Source organism: Sinohyriopsis cumingii, unplaced genomic scaffold (assembly GCF_028554795.1).
Source record: "Sinohyriopsis cumingii isolate HCF-2022 unplaced genomic scaffold, ASM2855479v2 utg002916l, whole genome shotgun sequence".
NCBI classification, from domain to species: Eukaryota; Metazoa; Mollusca; class Bivalvia; order Unionida; family Unionidae; genus Sinohyriopsis; species Sinohyriopsis cumingii.
In genome coordinates, this window is record NW_028316336.1 from 336482 (window position 1) to 351370 (window position 14889).

Below are 14889 nucleotides of genomic sequence, written 5' to 3' on the forward strand. Positions count from 1 at the left end.
TTTACCAAGAAGAATTACTTGAGATCGTACTTGTCCCTGTACGAAGCCACCGGACAGTTAGGAACCAACACCAGTCACGGTATTACGTACGAGGATTATGCAGGAGGCTACGCTTTGTGGGCTTTCGATTTCACTCCAGACCAAGGCAGCGACGAGGGACATTTCCACCCTATAAAATCCGGCCAGATTCGTGTGGAAATTCAGTTTAAAGACCGAGACCCTGATGAAACGGTGAACGTCATCCTGTATGCAGAATTCGATAATACCATAGAAATCAACAGTTTGAGAGAAGTCATCCTAGATTACTAGAAACCATGGAAGACTGTTATCCCTCTTTACCTAGTGGAGAAACTTTTAGTGTTGCATTGTTGTTAAAAAATGTTAGAGTTGTTGTTGTTTAGTGTTAAGTGATTTTTGAATAAAAAATGTTGTGTTTTGAAAAAATTGTTTGATGTTATATTGTTGGATTATTGTTAAAAATGTTAGAGTTGTTGTTTAGTGTTAAGTGATTTTTGAATAAAAAATGTTGTTTTGAAAAAAATGCCTTTGTCTTTTGTTTAGCTATAAGAATGTTGGATTGATGCTCTTTCATTTCTTACTATCCCTCTCATGACACTCACTAAACGTTGCGACTCAAAAACCGTGTGGGGGATGTTTTCCTTCACGTCCGCGCTTTGACTTTAAGAACCGGGTTGTTTCCAGTCTAACCATCCATTGTCGACTCATCCTCCTAAGAAGATGTGCTCCAAACTAGCTAAACTCAACGAAGCCTACGTGAATTTGCATAGGGTCAGACACAGTCTGATACCGAAGCCAGAAGAAATAGAGAATGTGAGAATGTTAAAAATCACTGAAGACCTGATAGAAGAGCTCTTCAGAGAAGAAATGAACAGGGAAAAAGAAGAATGGACAGAGAAGTACAGACTTCAGAGACAGCAGCAACAACAACAACAAGAGCAGCAGCAGCAACCTGAAGCTGACAGAGGCTTTGTCGATTGTCGTATCGACACCAAAGAGTTCTTCTTCTCTTTCCGAAGAAGCAGACCTATCGCCAGAAAGTCTATCCTCAGAGGACATCGCATTCTTAGAAACTAAAAAGAATGCCATAGCAAACAAAAAAAACAGCCCTTTCAGGGCTACCCAATACTCTAGAAAAGAAATGACAATCGATTTGCCAATGTGTGCAGGTAGAGTAGTGTGAAAATAAACACTAACTCTTTATTGATAGTGAGAGTGTATGTGTTTGTGTGTTTGTGTTTGTAAGTGGTTAAGTAAGTTGGTATGGATAGTAGATTAAAATTATGTCTTTTTTTTGGTGTTTGAGGTGTAAATTTGGGTTAGATTGGATTGCTTTGCGTATGTGGATAGTCTATTGAAGTGATTTATAAAAAATTTTAAAATAGTGATGGGTAGCATAAAAAGTGAGTGAGTGTTTCTTTTAGGTCCGCGCGTTGTTGTTTTTTGGTCATGATGTAGGTAAGATCAATTTTATGTTTTTAGGGGATGTTTTCCTTCACGTCCGCGCTTTCACTATAAATTGAAACTCGTTCGGCAGTCCAGCTACCCTTGTTGATTGATCAACACCAAAAATGAACACGAGACTGGAGAAACTGTTGGAACTTCATGTGCATCTGGAATATGCCAGGCGCATATTAAATGAACTGGCCGCGGAAGCCATTGTGGAGGAGGGAAGGATAAGAGAGGAGGAGGAAAGAAGAAACAAAGAAGAGGAGGAGAGAAGATATAAAGAAGAAGAGGAAAGAAGATACAAAGAGGAGGAGAGAAGATACAAAGAAGAGGAGGAGGAGGAAAAGGAGAGAAGAAGAAGAAATTTCAGAATCCCAGAGAGCGAAAATTGGGATTCTGAAGCGACATATCCTGCCTCTGCTCTCTCCCCCAAAAAGGTAAAAAGTAACTGGGGGACAAGATGTGTATGTGGCGCCAGGCCTGGAAGGTGCCACCATTAACCAGGTGTCCATGAAGTTCCAAAAAAAACAGCCCTTTTCAGGGCTACCCAATACTCTAGAAAAGAAATAACGATCGATTTGCCAATGTGTGTAGGTAGGGTAGTGTGATTATAAACACTAACTCTTTTTTAAGATAGTGTGAGGGTATGTGTTTGTGTGTTGGTGCTTGTAAGAGCTAAGGTATGTTTGTGGGAATAGTAGATTATGGGTTTCTTTATTGTTTCTTAGCGTAGGTGAAGAGTATAGTTAGGGTTCTGTAAGCGCTCACGTACGATTGTGTGGATAGTAGATTATGGATTAGTTTATTGTTCTTAGCGTATGTGGAGAGTATAGTTTGGGTTTTGTAACCGCTCACGTACGATTGTGTGGATAGTAGATTATGGATTTGTTTATTGTTTCTTAGCGTATGTGTTTGTGTGTTTGTGTTTGTGTGTTTGTGTGTTTGTGTTTGTGTTTGTACCCGCTCACGTACGATTGTGTGAATAGTAGATTATGGATTTGTTTATTGTTCTTAGCGTATGTGAAGAGTATAGTTTGGGTTTTTATTATATGAAATGAGAAAGTATAGTTTGGGTTTTATTATATGAAATGAAAAAGTAGGGGGATGTTTTCCTTCACGTACGCGCTTTAAGTATAAGAACCCACAGTATTCGTCGTTCAAACCATTCTGCAAAGAATAAAAAAAGAAGATGGCTTCTAACCAAATGGACAAAATACAAACATTACAAGACGTTTTAGACAACTTAGGAATGATGGAGCAGATGTTAATAAGACTAGTTGAAGACCATTATTCCTATAGTCCCCATCGTGTAAAGATGGAAATTAATAACTTAAAAAAGGTAAAGGACAAGATTAGTGGTGTCATGAAAGAGATAAAGGAGGAGAAAGAGGATGAAGAGGAAAGAATAAGAATAAGCAAATGGAACGAAAAGATTGAAAAAGAAGAAGAAAATGAAAAGAGGAAGAAAGAAGAGGAGGAAGAGAAGAAGAAGAAAGAAGAGCAGGAGAAAAAGAAAGAGAAGAAGAGAAAGAGTGTTGGAGATAAAATAAGAACTTGGTGGAGAAAAAGAAGAAATTAGAAGCAGAAGAAGAAGAAAACCCAAAGGCCCTTTTCAGGGCCAGCCATATTTCTCGAAAAGAGATAGCCTTTCCATTGCCTACCCCTTTTTTTAAATTTAAATTTAAATTTAAATTTAAAAAATATTTTAAAAAAATCCCAAAAGCCCAAACTCTATTCCCCATGTTAATTTCCCTTGTCCCTAGACAGACCCAAACTCTATGTTAAATTCCCATTGTCCCTAAAGTGACCCACGATTTCTCTCCATGTTAAATTTCCATTGTCCCTAATCTGACCCAGGGGTCTTTTTAATGCTAACTCCCATTGTCCCTAATGTGCCCCACTTTACTACTATTGATTTTACTACGTCTTTGTCAACGAAATGCTAATTATAAAGAAATGTAGTTAAGACAAGACGTGAGGTCCATCAAATCATTTGTGCAATTAACTTGTAAATTCTCTTAACCTAGTAAAATCTGTGTGTCGACCGACATCGTTCAGCTAGTAATTTACAGTACATAGTGGTGCGTAATAGTTATGTCCTGGATGCAGTTAGGAATGCGGCTATCAGCTAGAGAAGGACGATTATCTCATGATAATAGACTGTGTGTGTATCAGGATGTGAACTGACCACATTAGGTGGCGCTATACAGTTTCGCATTTTGCATAGGGTTAGGATTTTAAAGAAAAAGAATGTCACCGGCTTTCCTCACTGATTATACTGGCTATTTAAAACAGACCTTCTGTATCTTAGGTACAATGCAAAGAACCTTTAATTCCCTTTATTTTGGTGTATGATTGATGGGTGTACTATGGGTTATAGAGTATACAGCTTGGCCTTACTTCAAATGTGCACCTTTCAAAAAAGTGCTAGCTTTACTTGGTCATTTTCACTTCCTGAACTTCAGAGGTAAATTGTATAAAAGAGAGCCGATAACTTTTTTTTACATTTTATATATTTGGTAATTTATTCATTGCACTTTCAGAAGCTGGTATTGTCTTGTCTGGCAAAATTCATTTTCCCTATTTTAATAGGTGCTATGTATAGTGTACTTTAGACTAATTCAGACTGATTTTTTAACACAAGGGAGCAGTCATTTTTAGTTAGCAGTGTGCTTAAATCATGTAAAATTTCCAAAAGTACAATATCCAAAAGAAATATCATCCACATTACATTAATATAGCATAGAGGTATGCAAACATTCTCTCCTCTGACATGTTTTAAATACGAACTACTTCACCTTACATACGTCACTCTCTCAAAAGTACATATTATCTGGTGAGCGCCACCTTAGCTCACTTCTGTTGAATTATGGTTAAGAAGATATCTGACGTAAAAAGAATAGGAATACTGTTCGATCTCAGGAGAAGAAAAACCTGACAGATATTTAGGTTGCGTATTATATTTATTTGAAAGAAGAAAACTAGCCCCATACTTGTGCAACACCGTGGGAGGGAGTGCAGACTGAAACCAAGCTACGGTTGGGGACACGAAAAGGTTGGTGGAGAGAGAGAGAGAGAGAGAGAGAGAGAGAGAGACGGCAACGCTGTCCTGTCACCAAAAGTGACTTGGAAAGGACCGAAAGCAAAAAAGTTATGGCGACATGCCTACAATTTGAGTTCCATCATTTACTCTATTGTAAGATGAAATTTGTTATATCTGTAAATCAGAACGACTAATTTTATTTCGCATAAATTTTATATTTCTATTTGTAATGGAACGTGTATCATTCAGATATCATGTTCAGTTTAATTTTACTATGTAACTGATTAACGTGTTATATATTGCACACGGGGACTCTTGTTCTATTCTATATATTTGCTCAGATCCCTTTTATTCCATCCATTTATTTCATATTTTATGTTCTTTATCACTCAACCCGAGCAATAGCTCGGAAGTCGATCGTCTCCAAGATAACGATAACCAAAGCACTCTAACAGGTGGGGAATCATATCATATCATATCATATCATATCATATCATATCGCAGAAGTCCTAATGAATAAGTTCTGAATAAACTTTAGTGGTATTCCAAAATAAATAAACGCTGAAAGCTGATAAAGCACTATGTATTTCCAGAGAAGACTCATTTAAATTAAATAATTTCAGCCCAAATCAAGCACTGAACACAACAATGATTCTGCTTCAAGCTCTTACAGTACGAATAAGTAATTTTTCCAGTAAACAAAAATGTATCCTTCTCTACCTGACCTAGTTCACAATTAGTATTTATTTTTATAAGCAGACACCATTACCTGATTGAAAATGTCATCCTGAAAGAATACAAATGTTTACTAGATAACATTAGTTACTAAAATTATAATATAGAAATATGGTAAACATAATGTCATTGATTTAGACCAAGAAAATTATATTAACGTCTATTAATAATGATCCTAACCCATACTCACAGAGAAAATATTAGCTATGTATTAGTTGCTTACAGATTATTTATTTTTTTACAAAATCGATGACTTTGGTCAGGTACAGGATGAACTCCATTTTGAACAAGGTCAGCTAAAAGATACATTTTACATAACCAAGAGCATATAATAAATTCACAAAAACAACAAACAAATGCAAATTAAGTATGCATAGCACATAAGATTTATGCATTACAGTTTTGTTGTATCTATTAGTCAAATATACATGTCATAAAAATTACATAAAATGAAATCTTTGATAAACACAAAGTATGCCTGAAACAACATAATATTTCTTTATACTTGAAAGTGCATCTGTTACTAAATCGTCGTTGCCCTTGATGTGCAAAATATCAATATTGTATTCCTTCAGCATCAACACTACACCGTCAAATTTCTTATAAGCTAAACCAAGCGAGGTCCGCCGACGTGCTAAAACTGCAAGCTCCCGGGTCATTTTTCAAGGGACTGTCCCAAGGGCAGGCAGACCCAGGTGAATGCCGTCGCTAGGAAGAAGTGCGAGACGGAGACAAGCTGTAGACCATCAAACCTTGACTATACAGGGGAGGTAATTGAGGTCCAGTACGTGAACAGCGCGCGTGACTCGTTGCCAGTGGTTGTCATTGACCTCGATTCACCGTACATGAAGGGGAAAATTGAAGCTGCGTGCTTGGATGGGCTATCACATGACGTCAATACTGGGATGTTGTTATGTATTTCCGCAACCGAACCCCGAATCCAGCACACCGACGCCGGTGAGTGCTGTGGAAACCAGGTCCACGAGTCGTCAGACGAAACCGACCCCGATGGAAGTTACGTCAACACCGGTTAGTAACGTACTTCCAGCCAAGTGGAGGAAGCCTTAGCAGAAAGACGCAACTCTGACGCAGTTGCATAAATACTCTGCTGAAGGAACGGAGAAAGAAACTCCGAAAAGGCGCTATGAAGTTCGTATACAAGAAGGGGATCTTGTATCGCCACGCCAGGAAAGGATACGAGCATTTCAAGCAAGTCGTCATGCCCAAGGAGAAGCGAGGTGAAGTGTTGAAATTACCGCATGAAATTCTCTTGAGAGGACGCATGGGAGTCGCTAAGACGCATGATGGTCTTGTCAAGGAATTCTACTGACCATGGGCCCAAGGAGTGGTTAAGTGGTTCTGTCTCTTCTGTGACAAGTGTCAGAGATAGGCACCGAAAACGGATCATCGATCCGTCCCCTTGTGGAGTACACCCTTTATCGATGAACCATTTCGACGCGTCGCGATAGATTTGATCGGACCGATAAAACCCGCGTCGGCACATGGAAATTGGTATATTTTAATGGTCGTTGATTACGCTACGCGCTATCCGGAGGCTGTCGCGTCGCATACGGCAGTCGGAAACTGTATGCTGACGAGAAGAACTACTCCGTATTATAGAGGGAATGCCTCGGAACCGTGTTCAAGATATCCCGGTTCGAACGGTACTTATACGGGCGAAAATTCATATTTTAGACCGACCACCAACCCTACGCGAAATTGTCTCATGGAAGCTTGATGCGATGGTCGCTGTTCTTACAACAGTACAAAATGCAGGTCAGATACCTGAAAGGAACAGAGAACGTAGGCGCCGATTTCATGAGCAGGAGCGCTGACATGGCATAGATCGCTCAGTAGATAACTGTATGTTATGTGTTTATTCGTGTCTGCAGTCGGCGTGAAGCGTCGTTATAATTTTGTTTCTTTTATTGCGTTTAGTAACGCACATTTGCATTTGGAGCAATTGGGTGGGGGATCCCTATTTTATTCTCAAGCGGGGGGGGGGGCGCGTGTCACGTTGCTAAGCCTCAGCTATAAAGTCATACATAAGCTATAATCTATCTGCCTTGAATTGTACCGCGGCGTTGTGTTTGATGTCTAAAGATTTACGCGGCTAGTGTTAAACTCTTACGCAAGGTTACGTGACCCGCAGAAGTCTTAAATTGCTTAAGGCCTAATGCATGCATAACTTGCTGAAAAATTACAGACATACAATTTTACCCCTAATCAGACTTGATAGATCTGGAAATGCCTAATTGAGTAAACAAAACAACAACAAAAAACTTCATCAAACCATGTACGATTGATTTAGTTTTAATATTCATCAAAGTAATGGCAACTGGGAGTCTTGTTGACGCATAGATTGTAATTGTTGACGGGAGTTACTTAGGCAACGTCGCCTGGATTGTGTTGTGCGAACTTTGACTTTCATGTACAAGTGAATTTTATTTAGATCGATGCAATTTTCAGTCTGTCATTTGATTTCAAATTTTATTTAGCTAAGGTACTCAAAGACGGCACGGTATGAAATTCTACCCATTAGGATTCTTGCATGGTCACCATGGTAGCTGACATGGCAAACAGATAGAGTTCTGACTTGAACATTCGTAAGAAGCTCAGTGCATCATTTTCTGTTTCAGTTAGTAATGAAATACGTCCAAATCTCTGGCTGTTCCTCTTTTGTTATTCCTTTTCTGAACGTGTTGATGAACTCTGAAGGTGCTTCGACGGCTCTTTCAGCGTATCTTTGCTGTCGCATAGAAGAGTAAAAAAAATACCTTGGCCCAAAACGTGCAGCGAAATTATATTTTTCATAGCGATCAAAAAGATCTTTCTCAGTTTGAAGTACACATTTCTAATGCTCTCACGTAGGCTTCTTTGGGACTTTATTTATCGATGATTACGTTTCGAAGAAAAAAAAATTCTTACGTCAAAGGTCCTAGATTCGTCAGACGAAACCGACCCCGATGGAAGTTACGTCAACACCGGTTAGTAACGTACTTCCGGCCAAGTTGAGGAAGCTTTAGCAGAAAGACGCAACTCTGACGCAGTTGCATAAATACTCTCCAGAAGGAACAGAGAAAGAAACTCCGAATGGCGCGATGCAGTTCATATACAAGAAGGGGATCTTGTATCGCCACGCCAGGAAAGGATACGAGCACTTAAAGCAAGTCGTCGTGCCCAAGGAGAAGTGAGGTGAAATGTTGAAACTTCCGCATGAAATTCTCATGGGAGGACACATGAGAATCGCCAAGACGCATGATCGTCTTGTCAAGGAATTCTACTGACCATGGATCCAAGGAGACGTTAAGCGGTTCTGACTCTTCTGTGAAAAGTGTCAGAGAATGGCACCAAAAACGGATCATCGATCCGTCCCCTTGTGGAGTACACCCTTTATCGATGAACCATTTCGACGCGTCGCGATGGATATGATCGGACCGACAAAACCCGCGTCGGCACACGGAAATTGGTATATTTTAATGGTCGTTGATTACGCTACGCGCTATCCGGAGACTGTCGCGTCGCATACGGCAGTCGGAAACTGTATGCTGACGAGAAGAACTATTCCGTATTATAGAGTGAATACCTCAGAACCGTGTTCAAGATATCCCGGTTCGAACGGTACTTATACGGGCGAAAATTCATATTTTAGACCGACCTCCAACCCCACGCAAAATTATCTAATGGAAGCTTGATGCGATGGTCGCTGTTCTTACAACAGTACAAGATGCAGGTCAGACACGTGAAAGGAACAGAGAACGTAGGCGCCGATTTCATGAGCAGGAGCGCTGACATGGCATAGATCGCTCAGTAGATAACTGTATGTTATGTGTTTATTGGTGTTCGCAGTCAGCGTGTTGCGTCGTTATAAATTTGTTTGTTTTATTGCGTTTAGTAACGCACATTTGCACTTTGAGCAATGGAGGGGGGGGTCCCCGATTTTATTCTCAAGCGTGGGGGGCGTGTCACGTTGCTAAGCCTCAGCTATAAAATCATACATAAGCTATAATCTACCTGCATTGAATTGTACCGCAGCGTTGTGTTTGATGTCTAAAGATTTACGCGGCTAGTGTTAAACTCTTACGCAAGGTTACGTGACCCGCAGAAGTCTTAAATTGCTTAAGGCCTAATTCATTCATAACTTGCTGAAAAATTACAGACATACAGTTTTACCCCTAATCAGACTTGATAGATCTGGAAAAGCCTAATTGAGTAAACAAAACAACAACAAAAATCTTCATCAAACCTTGTACGATTGATTTAGTTTTAATATTCATCAAAGTATTGGCAACTGGGAGTCTTGTTGACGCATAGATTGTAATTGCTGGATTTGTGTTGTGCGAACTTTGACTTTCATGATCAAGTGCCTTTTATTTAGATCAATGCAATTATCAGTCTGTTATTTGATTTCCAATTTGATTTAGCTAAGGTACTCAAAGACGGCACGGTATGAAATTCTACCCATTAGGATTCTTGCATGGTCATCATGGTAGTTGACATGGCAAAAAGACCGAGTTCTGACTTGGAACATTCGCAAGAATCTCAGTTCATCATTTTCTGTTTCAGTTAGTAATGAAATACGTCCAAATCTCTGGCTGTTCTGTTCCACTTTTGTTATTCCTTTTCTGAACGTGTTGATGAACTCTGAAGGTGTTTCGACCGCTCTTTCTGCGTGTCCTTGCTGTGGCATAGAAGAGTAAAAAATACCTTGGCCCAAAAAGTGCAGCGAAATTGTATTTTTCATAGCGATCAAAAAAGGTCTTTCCCAGTTTGAAGTACACGTTTCTAATGCTCTCACGAAGGCATCTTTGGGACTTTATTTGTCGATGATTACGTTTCGAAGAAAACAAAATTCTTGCGTCAAAGCGGCATCTTTCAAAGCATACAATCCTCGAGTTTCAACCGTACGTTAAGCCGATTTTAACATATCTCCTAAACAAAATCCTCGTTGTCGAACGACTCCTTTGTACAAAGGATACGCGGGTTACAATTCACTGGACAGTCATGCAATGTCCTTTCGAGAATGGAATATTTTATCCCAGTTGTCCCTTTATACAAATGTGGACAGTATGAAAATACGACTTCCTGACCGCAATGATGAGGACGTACACATTCACGGTGAACGTTCTTTCACATTCTTCGTAAGCAGCAGTAACATATTCTACTTTGAAAGGAATTACTCTGAGTAACTGAGTGGATCAGTTTTCCACTACATAGGAGTACACAAACATCATACTCCAGCCTTCGTCAGTTCAACGTAGTGACGACTATACCTGTAAAATCGCTCGTTGTTGTTGTAGTTTGAATTTGGTGCTATTATTTGTGTCCACCTAAAATATAAAACACACTGGGAGAAAAATGATAGACAACATTCTGACATCTGAAAAATTCATCTGCAGATGACGAACTATTTTATTTTACTGGATCAGTGCACGTCGTTTAGTTTTGTCCAAGGTTTTGCCAAACTGATCATTAAAAATATCAGCAATCATTTCAATCATCAGATGTTCAAAACTAAAATAATCGTCTCCAGGAATTTTTATGGAATATATATTCAAGTGAGGATTGGCTGGTAATGGTCTTTTGAATTTGTAAAAGGGATAATCATTTTATCCAGGTGTCCTTGCACTTGTTCGTTGATGATTTGAAGGGTTAAAAATAGTTTGATTCCCACTTACATTCATGACTTGCGTAGGATGAATGATTTCTAATAAGGGTACTTTCCAATGAGCTTTCGTGATCCAATTGTATTTTTTGAGGTAAATTGGCTGTGGTACAACATAAGGTGTTGTTGGGAAATACATCCATAGAACTGTCAGTGGGAAATGTTAAATAAAACTGGTTATTCATAATTCGATGGTTCGACATTCTGAGGAGTCACTCAAAAATCTATCAATGCAGTGAAAAATCCATAGGCAGGCTCCGAGCATTTCTTCTTTTCATAATCAATGTCTCAAATGAATGAAAACTTAGACAATTTAACAGTTCAAGTAAAATAAATACCGCCTGCTTTTCTGTAATTTTGCATCATTTGCACAGCTGAATTTTTCAATGCAGGATGATATTTTATATATGTTTATGTGTTCACAGTTCCCTGTGCATATGTTCCAGGCTTGATCATTTGATTTTCAAAATCACTTAATTACATAGTGTCCAGCGAGATTCTTCACATCATGTTGTACATACTGTGTATATTGTACATGACAGATAATAAGGTCTAAAGGTATATTAGTTCTGTAACTGAGTTACATTCTCTAAATAAAGTCTTTATTATTATTATTACAACAACCATAATCATCATCATTATCATCATGTCAACGGAGAATGATTTTACAAATGTTCCAAAGGAGGGCCGTTTCTGCTGTGGTCGTGAATGGCACTGTTTCTGTTGTGGTCGTGATTGGCGTTGATGTTACTAGAATATTTAATGGAAGAAATGAGAACAAGACAAAAAAAAGGTGAATCCAATCTTCCATTTTGTAACATTCCACGTTTCTTATGTGCAGCAGAGGGTAACTTTGCAAATAATCGATCAAACACTGCCACTTCGATCACTTCGGAATCCACATCCGATTATATGATGGTACAATTAATTGTACGCTTTGACGAGATGTGGAAACATGCCGATGTACTTGAAAGTGTGTTGATGTGTAAAATACTTCCACATGAGTTCTTTGAAAGTGGGTTGAAAACGTTTCTAAGTAACCCACATCTTGGGCAGGATTGTAGTAAATTATAGCTAAACAGCTCTCCATGACGGAGGCTCCTCCGTATGTCACCACATGCTACTCTTCGATTCGTGTGGTTCGGAGCAAGTTTGATATGCCCGACAAGCCACTGGATTAAGTGGGGCTTGTGGCTGACATTTTTCTTGCTTTCTTTTTCACTTCTGTTCTCCCTTCTTTCTTTTTTCTTCTTCTGCCAAACAAAGTGTCGACATCATCTTTTTGACCCATGGTTTTATTTCTTCCATTATATTCCAAGATATACGTATCGTGGTTCTCCAGAAAAGGGTCCTTTTAACCTTCTTCTCTCTTATCTCATGACGCCTTCTAAAAGTGGTCCAGCAATCGCTCGTAAAAAAGAAGTAGCCATCTTGAGCAAAGGTCCTGTCAGCATGGGTAGAAATCCTCCATTGCTGAACAAGCATCTATTTCTTTTGAGGGATGGGTATTTTCTTTTTCACCGTTTGGAGAAGAACGTTTCGATGTTTTCATAAGCGTTTATTGTAGCTTGGACGAAGGTACCATTCTTTCAACACATTCAAATAACATTCACATACAGTATCGATGATTTCTTTAGGCGCTTTGAAATGTTTTCCCCAATGTTTCACTAAACGAGGAAGAAGTCCATTTCTTTTTCCTTTTCCTTCTTTTTTTGGTGTCTTGGGGGGTCAACGAAGATGATGATGTGCACTTTTTTAGGGAGACATCTTGTTTTCCAAGGGTAAGAACAATGAAGTGAATCGCACTGTCACTTCCTTTTATACCGGAATTCGTCTCCACTGATTACACTGGTCAACAGTGAAATCATTACTGACTTGAAAAGGCCCTAATCTGTAGTATTTTGGTGTGCCGAACACGAATATAACCGTGAAAAATTTGTATTGGCTCTCGTTTTGAAGATATTCATATACCTCATTTTCTATGTTTCACTGTGTAAATTTCTCCAGTAGGACTGCAGCAACATCCGGAATAATGATGTAACATTGCATAATACCATCATGCTCACATCATCCACAGTTGATTGCATCATTTTCTGATGCAATGCAATACTAATGCCATGCGGCTGCTGAAGTAAGTTGACGTCAGCAGTGTACTATACATGTGTAGGCCTATTATACTAATGCCAGGCAGCTGCTGAAGCTGACGTAAGCAGTGTACTATATAAAGCCCAATCAGATAGGTTCAGCATTTAAAATATTTTAGACGTTGTGCGAGACAGTTCAAGCTACTGTTACATAAAACTTATTATTTTATCTATTTACGTACAATAAAGAACAGTAATGCCTCGAAAGTGTGTTAATACCGCGGACAATTTTTGCTATATTTGTGGGGAAGTGACATTTGCCAACCAGAAGAAAAGTATCAATTCTCAAGTGAAGAAGGCATATCATCTTTACTTCGGATGCAAGGCTGGTGACCAAGACAAGCCTTGGGCTCCGCATATATGATGTGCTACATGTACAACACAGCTTTCACAGTGGTTGAATTGCAAAAGGTCATCAATGCCGTTTGCAGTCCCAATGGTGTGGAGAGAGCCAAGCAATCACCTAAATGACTGTTACTTCTGCTTGGTTCCTCCTCTTTCCGGCGGAATAACGAAGCGAAAGAAGTCGAGAATAGTCTACCCAAACATTCCGTCTGCATTGAGACCAGTTCCACATGGTGAGGGACTTCCTATTCCAGAACCTCCAGCAGAATATTCTCTTGATTCATCTGACGAAGACAAAGGTGAGTCGACCTGTTCTTCTCCTGGTCCATCAGCATGCAGTGATCCAGATTTTCACTGTGGTGCATCATCAACCCCACACAGAATAACACAGGAAGAACTAAATGACCTGATTCGTGATTTGGACTTATCAAAGAACAAGGCAGAATTGCTAGGATCAAGACTCCAACAATGGAATCTTCTAGAAGAAGATGTCACAATTACTGCATATCGAAAGCGCCACCAGCAATTGGAGCCTTTCTTCAGAAAGGAAAGTAATCTGATATTCTGTTCCGATATTGAGGGCCTCATGAATGCTTTAAAAATCACTCATGACCCACAAGAATGGAGACTCTTCGAAACTGAGTCTCAAGGCTGTGCTTTTGCACAATGGAAACATTCTTCCATCTATTCCAGTAGCGTATGCTGTCCACATGAAAGAGACATACGATAACTTAAGGCAGCTACTGAATTCCATTGAGTATAACAAGTACAGCTGGCACCTCTGTGGTGATTTGAAGGTAGTTGCCCTTTTAATGGGACTGCAGCAAGGATATACAAAATACATGTGTTTCTTATGCGAGTGGGATAGCCGAGCAAGGGAAATGCACTACATGAGGAAGGAATGGACTCACAGGCAGAATGTAGCCGTTGGAGAGAAGAATATCCAACACCCAGCTCTGGTTGAGGCTCAGAAAATCTTGCTACCACCCCTTCACATCAAACTAGGTTTGATGAAGAACTTCGTGAAAGCCATTGACCGGACTTTGCCAGCATTCCGATACCTGCATGAAAAATTCCCTCGACTCAGCGAAGCAAAGATTAAAGAGGGAGTTTTTGTGGGTCCTCAGATTCGAGAGCTTTTCAAAGATGACCGGTTCAACAACTTGCTGGAAGGTGACGCGAAACAAGCATGGAATGCTTTTCGCCTAGTTTCTACAAACTTCCTCGGAAATGTTAGGGCAGAAAACTATAAGGAACTAGTAGAAGACATGTTGATGAAGTATAAGAAACTTGGCTGCAATATGTCTCTAAAGATTCACTTCCTTCATTCCCATTTGGATTTCTTTCCTAGCAACTGTGGTATTGTTAGTGATGAACACGGCGAACGTTTTCATCAAGATATCGCAACAATGGAACAAAGATACCAGGGAAAATGGTCCACTACAATGCTGGCTGACTACTGCTGGACACTCCTCAGAGATGCTCCCGAA